We start from the raw sequence: 12,688 nt of genomic DNA, 5'->3' as shown, positions 1-12,688 counted from the left end.
GGGGGACGACCGCGTCCGGTAGAGAACTCGGTTCCCCGGACGACGGCGCCAAGAGAGGTAGAGGGTGACGAGCAGGCGGTAACAGTGAACAGCAACAAGACCGACGGGAGCAACGAGGCTGCGGTGGAGGCGGCTCGGGCTCATTTGGAGACAGAACTGACGGAGAGGAACGCTGACCAGGCGCGCAGGAACGTTGTGATGGTGACGGCGGCGTTGTATTACGTGCGGTCGGTGGCTGAGGAAGGCGGCGAAGCGACGATGGTCGACGACGGAGTTGAGACTGAGGAAGGCGGCGAGCGACAGATGCCCACGGATGACGCAGTGACTGAGGAAGGCGGCAAACAGGGCGAAAACGGCGGCACGAGTGGTGGCGACACTAATAACACAGAAGACCAGGAGCCCGCCGAAACCGTGCAGGGAGTGGACGCAGCGACTACAGAGGTCAGTGTGGCTCAAGTGCGCGCTGTTCGACGGAAAGCGAAGAAGGAGATGAAGCGGCGACGGGTACTAAACGCGCAGAGGAGAGCAAGGACGGCGAATAGTGCTGGCGATGAGGTGGACGCAGCTATTTCGACACTGGACGCTGCACAACTGGATAGGCGACGACGACAGTCTGAGGTGGCGATAGCCTCACTGGCTCAGCGACGGCAACAGTATCGTGGGATGCAGGTGTATTTGATGGACGAACGTGCTAGGGTGCGACTAGTGCAGCGCACACAGGAACCGGCAGCGGGTGCCACGCTGGATCCCGACGTGGAGGCGGACGTCCTGGCCGAGGATGGACTGCCGACGGCGACGATGATGGTTGAAGGCGAGCGGTTGCCCGTGAAGCTTGACAGCGGTGCGCGTTACTCGGTGGCGGGTGTAGACTGGATGCTGCGGGGCGAGTAGCTTCGTGAACCAGCACCGGTGGACCTCGTGGAAGGTATTGGTGGGTTTGCTCTTGATGCACTCGGACTATGGGCGTTCGAGATGCGTAACGTATTTGGGCAAACGATCACGGTGAAAGCATGCATCATTGACGGATGTACGGACGAGTTTCTGGTGGGAGTGGACTTCTTAAAGCAGAACAAGGCGACGATGGACTTCACGCGCAACGAAGTGCGTTACTACACGAGAAACGAGCAGGTAGTGATCCCTTTTAGGACCGACGATGACGAGAGTGGTGCCAACGTAGCAGCGGTGCGGCTGATGCGCCGGACCCGACTACGACGGAGCGCAGTGACGCCGGTGGAGGTGTCAGTTGCAGCCTCGGATGGTGAAGAAGGACTGTTCATACCAACGCAGAGTTGTGGGGCTGTAATGATGGCCACAACGCTGACGCGGGTGAAGAACGGGAAGGCATTGGTGCCGGTGGTCAACACACACGGAGGTCGAGTGAGACTGCCTGACAAGTGCGAGTTAGGCACGTGGATTCCGCTAGAAAAGAGTATGCAAGTACTGGAAATGGGCGGCGCAGTAGATCGCGACAAGTTGGATGAGTGGCTAGCTACTCTTGGTGACAGCGAAACACCGTTAAACAACGAAGATGAAGTTGTAATCAAGACGGAAGACGATGGTGCTCGGGCGCTGATACTGCGACTGCTGAGGGCGTACCGGAAGGTGTCAGAGGATACTGGTGATTGTCCGCCTATGACAACACTGAATGTCCAGCACCATATCGACACGGGAAAGGAGTTTCCGCTGATGCTGAAGCGACAACGACAAGCTCAGTCAGAAGACCTCATTATCGAGGAGAATGTTACGAAGATGCTGCGTGCTGGGGTGATTGAAGCTGGTGACGGTGCATGGGTCGTTCTGGTACGCAAGAAGGACGGAGAAGTACGTTTCTGTGTGGACTACCGAGCATTGAACAAGATTACGAAGCGAGACGTCTACCCGCTGCCACGGATTGACGAGACACTGGAGGCGTTAGGAGGCGCCAAGTTGCTTACGACGCTGGATCTGAAAGCTGGATACTGGCAAATCGGAGTAGCGCCTGAAGACCGTGACAAGACGGCGTTTACTACCAAGCAAGGGCTTTATCGTTTCGTGAGAATGCCTTTTGGACTGATGAATGCACCGTCCATCTTTCAACGGATGATGAACGGTGTGCTACGCGGGCTGACGTGGTTAACCTGCTTGGTATATCTGGATGACATCGTGGTGTTTACGCGTGCATGGAGCGGCACATTGTGGAGTTGGCGACGGTCTTGGAGCGGTTGTCGTCCGCAGGCCTGACCCTGAAGCTGAAGAAGTGCGTTTTTGCAGCAAAGTCCATGGAGTACTTAGGACATGAGTTAAGTGACGAAGGCGTGCGACCGGTGCAGCGACTAGTAACTGCGGTGACGGAGTTTCCGTGACCTCGTGACCCAGTGGAAGTGAAGAGGTTCGTTCATTTGGCGGGCTATTACCGGAAGTTTATCGAGGCGTTCGGGTCGATTATGGCTCCGATGACGAGACTACTCAAGAAGGACGTTGACTGGGAGTGGACTGAAGCGCAGGAGTTTGCATTTGAGAGGGTAAAAGCGGCGATGGCTACAGCTCCGCTGCTAATCTATTCGGACTTTACTCTCCCATTTCGAGTGGTGACAGACGCCAGTGCGGTCGGTCTGGGCGCGTGTCTTATGCAGGACCAGGGCCGTGGGTGGCAGCCAATCGCGTACGCAAGTAAGGTGAACAGTAATGCTGAGGCTAACTACTCCATCACAGAGCTCGAGTGTTTGGCGTTGGTATGGGCTGTCAAGTTGTTCCGACCGTACGTGTACGGCCGGGCTCTCACGATTGTGACAGACCACTCGGCACTGAAATGGTTGATGACGCGACCCAACCTCGCGGGCAGGTTGCAGAGGTGGTCGTTAACGCTACAGGAGTATGAGTTTGAAATTGAGTATCGCCCCGGTTCCACAAACGTATTGGCGGACGCTCTCTCTCGTGCACCAGCAGCAGTGAAGACGGTGACTGGACGGGGGCAGCCGATCAGACGCATGCTGGTTGCGACCCCACAGACGACAACGACGAATAAGGAGGCGAAGACGAGGAGGAGGAGCCCCCACATGGTGTGAGAACGGGCGCACAGAGCGTGAAACTTCTCCAGAGGGAAATTACGGAACCTGAACAGAGGGCAACGACAACGACGGCGACGGAGGTGACGCGTATTTCGACAGCGGTGGCGACCAGGCAGTAGCGACGACGGTGGAGTGGCCCGAGGACCGGCCATTGACACGAGCAGCACGGCGACGACTGGAGGCAGAAGCAGCGACAGCGAGCACGGCGGGAGTGAACAAGCAGCCGGACGGCAGCGTGACGGCGAACATGAACGACAGCGACGACCAGTTGCAGCCGGTGGTAAGTAGCACACAACGGCAGCAGAGGACGACGAATGCAGTGGAATCGCGGCGGCGAACGGGGACGACTGAGACAGCTCGACCGGAACGGCGCGCGCACTGGTTCATGCCACTGCACGACACTGAGAGCAATACGAGAAATGGGAGCGGCGCTGACGAGGTAGACGAGTAGCCACCGACGGAAATGACGCTGCAGGTTACGAGGGAAGAGGTGGCGACGGCACAGAAGCGCAGCAAGTTCGTGACGAAGTTGTTGCAGGAGAGCACCTACAAGAAGATGCGGGTTGATCAGACGCACGGACTGGTGGTTATCGAGACGCCACGTGGGAAACGTATAGTGCTGCCGCCGGCGATGTGGCCAGTAGTGTTTAAAGTGAACCACGGGTCAGTCTGGGCAGGGCATCTGCGTGGGCCTCACACCTATGGCCGCGTGGCGCAGAGGTACTGGTGGCCTGGGCTTCAACGAGAAGTTAACAAGTTTGTGAGGGGGTGTCCCGAGTGTGGGAGCAGGAAAGCGCGACCGCGCGAGGTCATTCCTCCCTTGCGGAGTTTACGAGGAGGTGACGTTGGTGATCGATGGGCCTTGGATGTGGCTGGGCCATTTCCTGTGGCTGGAGGCGGAAGTCGGTATGTGATTGCCGCACTTGAGTACGTTACCCGATACGCAGTGGCGAAGTGTGTGGCAGAGCATAAGGCGGTGAACATTGCGGCGTTTCTGATGGAAGAGGTGGTCCTTAGATTTGGCCCATTTCGTGAATTACTGACGGATGGAGCGCCTGAGTTGGCGGGCAAAGTGATCGAGTCGTTAGTGATGATGTTGCAGGCCAGGCAGACAAACCCTGTGCCTTACCGCCCACAGATGATAGGGCTTGTTGAACGATTTCACAGGTCATGGAAGGACTGTGTAGCTACCTATATGTCTAGCGAGCAGCAGAACGATTGGGACCTCTGGGTCAAGTTTGCAGTGTATGCGTACAACTCGGCACCACACACGACGGTGCGGGTGACGCCGAACGAGCTGATGATGGGTAGGCACCTACGGGCACCTAATGAGCTGCTAAGTGAGACTGAGGTTACGGAGGCCGGAGACCTTACGGCATATCATGTGAGACTGGTGGAAGCGATGAGAAGAAGTAATGTGTGCGCTGAGGAAGCACGACAGAAGGAACAAGAACGACAGGCACGCTACTACAACCGGAAAGTACGGCAACGACGGACATTCGCGGTGGGCGATCGCGTCTGGGTGTACAACCCGCCACGAGGAGCGAAAGCCACGAAGTTTGTTCACCAGTGGATGGGCCCCATGCGGATAGTGGAGCCCGCTGGCTACGAGAACTTTGTCTTACGACGCGAAGATAAGACGGGAACGCCTGAGACGATGATAGCGCACTCTTCGTTCCTGGTGAGTTATTATTATCCGACAGCAGGGCTGGAGGAAGCGGCGCAGGACATTGACGACGAAGTGCTGTATGAAGAACAAGTCCACGATGAAGTTGAAGACGGAGGTGCAGTCGACAATGATGAGGAGACAGGAGCGCCTGTATTTGCAGCGACGGCAGGCCGGCATGCAGGTGCGACTGGAGGAGATTCGAAGAAGAGAAGCCGAGCAGTGGGCACAGAAAGGAAGACCTTCGGTGCGAGTGGCCAGTTGGTGGGAGTTACGACGACGGCGAAGACGGAATCGAGCTAGGCAATACGTCCTGGGGTACGAACTCCGCGGTAGCAACGGCGAGCGAGGGGCGAAGCGGAATGTTGAGCGACGATGGGTGTCAGCCGAGGAGTACGATAAGCTGCTCGACGCCGACAGGTTCGTGGAAGACCCTGATGATGAGGAAGTCGTGTAAGGAGGCGCGATCACGCACGGGTGCAGCACGACAACAGAGTGACGAAGAACGGAGTGGCGTGCGCGAAGGCAGCCAGCTGCCGGATCACTGTAGGACGAACAATGAAGAGAAAGACGACAGCTGGTTGAAGTACCGCGGGCCAGACCCGGGATCTGTTGGGCCGACACAATGGTGTACGGCCAACGGAAGACAGAGAACGGAATCTGGTGCGGAGAAGACAGTACGAAATCTGCGGCGTAGACCAGAGGACGAATTCTGCGGTGAAGAGCGCGGAACGAGAAACAGTTGCGGCGACGGGGGACCGAGTGCCCAGTAGCCGACCAGACGAAACGAACGCCAGTGAGCGACTTGACCCGTGAGTCAAGCGCGCATTGGACCAGACGAACGCCAGCAAGCAGCTCGACCCGTGTGTCGAGTGCGAGTTGGACCAGACGAACGCCAGCGAGCGACTTGGCCCGTGAGCCGAGCGTGGGTTGGACCAGACGAGCGAACGGACGGACTTGGTGTACCGCGGCAACAGAGTTTGGTGAGTGAGCGGCAAAAGGAGCTGTGTCTCCCCTGTGAACGGCGCATATAGCGGTACCTCGAGGGTGCGCCGAGGTTGAGTGTCTAGTAGCAGGACAACTGGTCATTCGGGCGCAACGGCGTCAACAGACTGAGTCGTAGGACATTAGGTAAGACGATTGCAATTGATTGAGTAGTTGAAACGAAATAAAGTAGGTGTTCCTGTCTAAGAGACAGACACCGGCGCGGAGCACGAATAGACTCCGTCGGCCATCCGGACTTTGGACGTAATCAGCGCTGGGCGACCAACCCCGGCGTGCAGGGGAGCCGAAGACACGTTACAAGTACTTGTCAGTTAGCATCAAGATAACATCACACACAAGCACCCTTACGCTCTCCGCCAGCTGCGACTGCGTGGCCTTCCCCACCACGATCACATTGCGCTTGCTTCCCACCAGCTCGTGACTTGCCGCGACCGGCTCCACGTTCGGGGCCACGTCCACAACGACGGTCAACAGCAGTACTAACACCACATGCGGAATCATGTCCGGCGCCACCAGCACCTACACTAGCGACGTTGAGCAAACCATGCTCGATGTTTGCAGAGCGCTCGGCATATTGGAGAACAGCAGTTTCGCCCAGCAGAAAATCCCTGCCTTCTACACCCCAAGCGTTGCCTCCAGGTCGTATATACTTGTAGCGACTTTCAAGGCCTTTGGGGGATTTTGAAGTCCACCCATCTTTCCGTAAGCGGCCCCACGCATGCTTGAACTCCATTGAAGCCACCCGTGCCTTGACGGGATCCTGTTCCGCGTCATCCAGCCGCCGGCGCTTCCTAGTGGACATGGCATGCATCTCACATTTGCGCTTGGCTGGAGAGGCGATCATTAGCGGTTTCTTGAGTTTTGGGGCGGGCGCGAAATGAGTGCTCAGAGCGATATAGACTTTTACAATACTTAGATGACACCCATTGATACATTTCTGATTTCGGTTTTGATTTAAACATTCTCGGTATAATGTTTCAGAGTGAAGTGCCCGCGCCAAAAAATTCTATACAAAGTCTATGTCGCTCATCCAAAACCAGTTAGAAATACACACAAACGACAGTATTTGGTATCCGTAACAACAGAGACATAGTGAACTCAAAGTGAAATGCAAACATCAAACGTGTCTACCTAAAACATTGCACGCGCCTATGAGATGGCCCAAGTCAGCAGCGAGCGAGGGATCCAAAATGTCATGTAAAATGAATAGCTTGAATGCAGTCTAGGACGGGTCAACAAACAAAAGATTATCTTCACAACCTCTTGTGTGAGTATATGTCGACCCATGCGGAGACTAAGACTGGCGTTGCGGCGACTCTGCCTCCGATATCGAAAAGAGTAGGAGCTAATTTCATGTATTCATGAAAGCATGGCAAGTCTTCTCTACGATCTCAAACGGATCTTTATAGCTTTATCTTTGCTACAAGTATAGCTAGAAACGACGGCGTTAGACGCTCACAAACACCAGCCTCATTTTCGCGTGAGCGCGCGACCAAGAGACGAGGGCATCGGTATAAATTACTTGCAATTGCAGCTGAAAATGCCCAATCAAATGCACAACTAAAAGGACACAAAACGCGTCCTTTTGGAAAGCCGTTCTAGATATCTCATTACAACTCCTTTGATTTGCAGAGGAAGCTGATTCAATACGATCACTCCCAAGGGCGCATTATGCGCCTTTTGGATCTCAATTAGCTCTACTTTGTATAGTATACATATTCCATTATGCTCGCGAAAGGGTTCACGTATACCGCAATACGGAATCCTGTCTACTACATACTACAGTGCTATAGCACAAGCTATAAGAACTAAACCTTTTTCGGATTTTGGCCACTACAGCTCTTCAAATGTGATCAAAATTGGCCAATCAACGCAGCTTGCCGCGGTCTTTTTGTTAAAATCGGACAAAACTTGACACGTCGGCGAAAAATAACGCCCTGGCAGGGTGGCACTGTTGTTTTCATGCTGTAGTCTTGTCCAATGCCACCGACGCACTTAAAGGTAATTCGGCGTATTAGATAGATGAAAAGTGAGCGTCCCGAACGCGTCATATAGAAATTGGCTTGAAAACACACAGACATTCCTGGCAGCGTTAAAGTAGCTAGAAGTCTACTACGTTGGTAGTACGCTACGACTAAAGTCTGGCTAGCGTTTTACACCTTTCTCTCGTAAAAAAAACATGGTTTTGGCGAAGCGGTCACAACGCACAGCTTGAGCCAAGCCTACCACTGCATTATACTTGGTTATGCTATTGAATGGGGTTGATGAGAGGGTGGAACCCGCCCTAGGACAAACACCGGTACTCTATTGCATGTAACAACTCCCAGGGCGCAGCCAACAGACACTACAAGCAGTAGGTACTTGTTACTTTACCTAGAGCCAATTTTTGTGGGTAAATACCCCTCCGAACCAAAGGAGTCCGGGTTTCCAAGCCAACTTCTATATGAAGAACATGGAGCGCTCACTCTTCTTTTATTGCGCTGATTTACGTTAAACTGCATCGGTAGACACTCCTAACTGTGTAAAAGAGCACTACATGCCAACAGCTAGGAATTAACGCCAATTGCTGAATAAAAACGCAAATGTACGCCTTCGTTCTTTTACTTTATGCCGGCCTCCAAAGGCGTTTTTTATGCGGCTTCGTCAGTTCGGCTCCAATTTTGAAATGGCGACCACCATCGGACTTGTCCTAATTAGCTGCGTTTATTAACCAGTCTTGGGGCGTGATTAGTAACCAAAATACCGAAATAATCGCAGCTCTTATCCAGCACTGTACAATATAGAGCGCGGTCTATGAGAATTACGGCGTTGTATTCTGTATCTTTTGGTAAGTGCTAACAGCTCGGGGAGTTAAGACACCTGCTTTATTAAAAATGCGACAGCGAGATGAAGCTTCGGCGCGAATTTGCTCTCGGCCCCGCCACCATTGTTAGAAGCGTGGTGCGCAACCCGACGAAAGTGTTTTCGGCACGTGATGGAATACCACCTTCACTCTCTATCCAGTCGATTACACGTTGTTTTAAACTGATCTCGAATCTCTTGCGTTGTGGCGGCATGGCAACAAAATTGAGAATGATCCTAGCTAAATGGTAGCGAATCATTAGCTGAGCTGATTACTTTATAAGAAATTTCTAGGGTACTTTCCAATACGATGGGCTGTAATAAAATTCTGCTGAAAAGATTCTGTAGAAATTCTAGAATGATATAATGTCTATGACAGCGCGCTGTATTCAATGGCGTTCTATTTCCATAAAACGCGCTCAATTACATGTAGAAGGGCGTTTTATTCGATAGGGGAGCAGACATGTGCTAGTATACGCTAATAAAATGACCTCTATTAATACATAATAAATCGAGTATCAAGCCAAGTGAAAGCAGTGAGATGCACCATATTGTAGTACAGCACTTTAACATGTATTTTAATAAGCATACATGTATTAATACGCGTACATTGATTCGCAGTTCGAAGAACTGTGTCAGGGCGAAAAGTTTGTCATCCTTCAGCCTTACGCTGACCTTAGCAAAGTTGCGCAACCAGCGATATTTGTCATTTTAGCAACTTAAACCTTGCTGCCCTGCAGCATTACGTCAACTAAACAAAGTTGTGCAACCAGCGTTGAAGGGATGCACAGCAATCAGCTTTACGGTACTGTATGCGCGCGATCCGCAATATTTGGACACATGTACAGTACTGCACCCCGTTTTCGCGCCCTTGGACCTTTGATAAACTTCCGGATTTGATGATCCTGAATCCAAATAAACTTTAATCTGTGAGCATAAATATAATTTATTTACAAACCCTATATGGTCTAACCCCGCGAAAACGGGGTGCAGTGCTATATTAGTCAGCTTTTTGATTTGAAGTAAGATTTTGTTTTGGTACCGGTAGAGGCTGTAACTGGGATTAGCAGTAGTTTCGACAAATAGTACTATTTTGGAGCTAATTAATACCGAATTGCAGCTGAACTACTTTAGTAGATAGTATTAGTAGTTTGCCTAGCACAGCAATAACTACTATAGTACATTAGTGATATAACCGCTTTATGAGATTGTATGGCAAACATCAGTCGTTTCGTCTGGTCTAATGAGTGGTCATTCTGTTGTTTTATAGGAATTTAAGACGCCGTGGGCAGCCGACCTGTAGATCAATATTTGGAGATTCTGTGCATTTAAAACCTTTTCGTTATTTTGTTTAGACTAGCCCCGGGCCATTTTTTGTCCTCGCTGTCCTAGATGGGCTAAATTTACTAGAAGGAAGTGATTACAGTCACCAACGGAATTGCGTAGCCGGGACAGCAAAACCAAGGAAATAGTTTTATCCCTTGGAAAAAATTACGATAAATTACGAGAGACGGTCTCGGTGAAATTTACCATTATTGATTTTTTTTAAAAACCAGCCATAGGCTGTGGGTCGTTCATTCCAGACCCCCCCCCAATCCTCTCTCTCGCGCCCCTGGACTGCGTGCGCGATGAACGAGACGTCTAGCCACCACGAGGGCTCTAAGCATGCTTCAAGTGACTGGTCTTCACGGTCGAGGGCGTCTGCACACGGACCAGACTCGTTCGACACCGATCAGAAAAAGGCGCGCACGACGGCACCCCGTTTCAAGGTATCGCACGATTCTTGGAAGTCGGTTTTTGCTTGCTTGACCGAGTATCAGGTGCAGACGTCACAACTGTACCGGATTCGCATGACGGTGAAAGCAATGACTCGAAATCAAGTCATAAAATCTAAAAAGAAGTGGAGAGAATCGGAGCTGATTCCTGAAGCGTTTGAAGACTACTACAAGAAGTTGTTATGTACGCACGGCTGGAGCAAGATTACAAGGGGGCAAGGACGAAGGACTGGTCACCTTGAGCAGTTGCGGCTGCGAAGTGGTGATGTGCGCGACCGTCATGAAATGCCCCAACATCGGCACGTTTCACATCTGCGTTACGAGGCACAAGCGGACATACGATCACAAACTGGACAGAAAATCGTACGAGCATTATCCTTCCAGCAGGAGAATTACCGACCCTGACGTTCTCGACGTCGTGAACGAGCTTATCAAGGTTGGCGGCAAGCCGAAGAAAATTCTAAAGTATCTGCAGGAAACTACTGGTAAGTGTTTCGAGCGTTCTTATTCAAATATCATGCGTTTTAATCGCATTTGAATGTCTGTAGGTAAGCGTGTCATACTTCGGGACGCTCATAACATGGTGCAGCGACTAAACTTACGACGTCGCGGGTCCGGGACAGTTGAAGACCGATTGGAAGCTGTCCTGCGCAAGTTTTGCTCTTCGCGTGACAGCACTGCCACCGTTTTTACTGACGACACCAGCACGACTCAAACCATCACCCTACAAACGCGGCAAATGAGACGGTATTTTAGGCCTTCCCTGAAGTGGTCATGCTGGATTCCACGCACGGGACTAATTCGTCTAAGTACAAGCTCTTCAGTTTCATGATTTACGATGTCTACGGTCACGTAAGTACTGAGACTTTGGTGGTTGGTGATCACTTGGTGGCTCAAAGGTGACCTATCGTTGATTGGTGACCAATTGGCGATCCGTTGGTGTATGTTTAGGCTGTTGGTTATAGCTACTAACCGCTTTGATTTTGTGTGCTAGAATCAATACGTGCAACACGCACTGATCGAGAATGAAAGTCACCTCTGTATGTTAGATGCTATTGGCGCGTTCAAGGAGAATAGTGATCTTGCGGCTTGGGTGAGATGTCAAAATTCTCACGGATATCAATGCCTTCTCCGCTAAGCAGCTGCATCAACGTTGACACTAATGCTTGTACAAAGCGCTTGAAGTCGGTGGATTTAAGAGACGTCATGTCTACTCGATTTGGCAAGATTCCTGTGTACGAGATTGCTTCATTTGAACGTGCCGTGTGGCTAGATGAGTACTGTATGATATTGGCGATGCACTACTTGATCGAGCAAAACAATATCAGCGGCGTTAATCCACTGAGCGCGAGAATGTTCGACGACGACATAAAGCGCAACGTGATCGAGGCCACTTCACTGTTTAAACAGGAAACAAAATTGTACTGCTACATGTGTACTTAGACAAGCACTGGTCAGGCGTCGTGTTTGACGTTGACAGGAGCAAGCTGGTATTCTTGGACCCATGCAAACGCGATCAAACTATGGAGACATGGAAGCAGTCGTAAGCGAGAATTTCGGCGAGCATATATCGGGACTCGAAACAATACGGCAACGAGCGCCAAGGCAAAAATATACAAGCAGCTGTGGACCACTTACACTGCTATTTTTCGAGGCCACGACCCTTGGTATTCCGATTCATGTTTCTCGCTAGCAAAGGAGCATTTTGTCGCACCTCAGAGGATGCATCCGAAGACGCGTCTTAATGCATGTAATGCACAACTTTTTCTTCTCTAACGTCTTGTGTCACGCTTCATACATTACGTATCGCTTTACAAACAGATCACTAGACGTCGTAGCACTCATTACAGAATAAATGTTACGAAATGTAAGCCTTGCAATTTACCTATGCCGCCATCGACAAATTCACAAGTTCAGGGATCAAGTCGCCGCCACGCTTAAGTCAGCACCACAATCGTCTAACATTCCGGGAACGTCGCCAAAACATCTTTACAAACGGCTGTAAATCAGAGTGTATCCACCCTGTTTAAGTCCGTAAACTATTATTTTAATTTCGTACTTTACGCGTTAGCTGGTGACTCGTTGGTGAAGTGACGATGGATCTGGTTTGAGCGATGTACGAGAAGGCAAGATCCACCAAGACTTACCTCGGATCCACCCTTACCTGGATTCACTTAAATGGATATGGGATATACTATACAAGAGTGGATCGGGTGTGGATCTTGTGAAGGAAGAATGGTCGGTGCCCTCTGAAGATGGATCTAGTAGCCACGACTAATGAAGAGTCAAGATTACCCCGGATCCCATACTTCCGAGTTCGGATCCATGGAGGGAGGGTCCCGCCTTGAGGGACC

Source organism: Phytophthora infestans, genomic scaffold (genome assembly GCF_000142945.1).
Source record: "Phytophthora infestans T30-4 supercont1.22 genomic scaffold, whole genome shotgun sequence".
Lineage (NCBI taxonomy): Eukaryota > Oomycota > Peronosporomycetes > Peronosporales > Peronosporaceae > Phytophthora > Phytophthora infestans.
Note: the sequence above shows the minus strand (reverse complement) of the source record.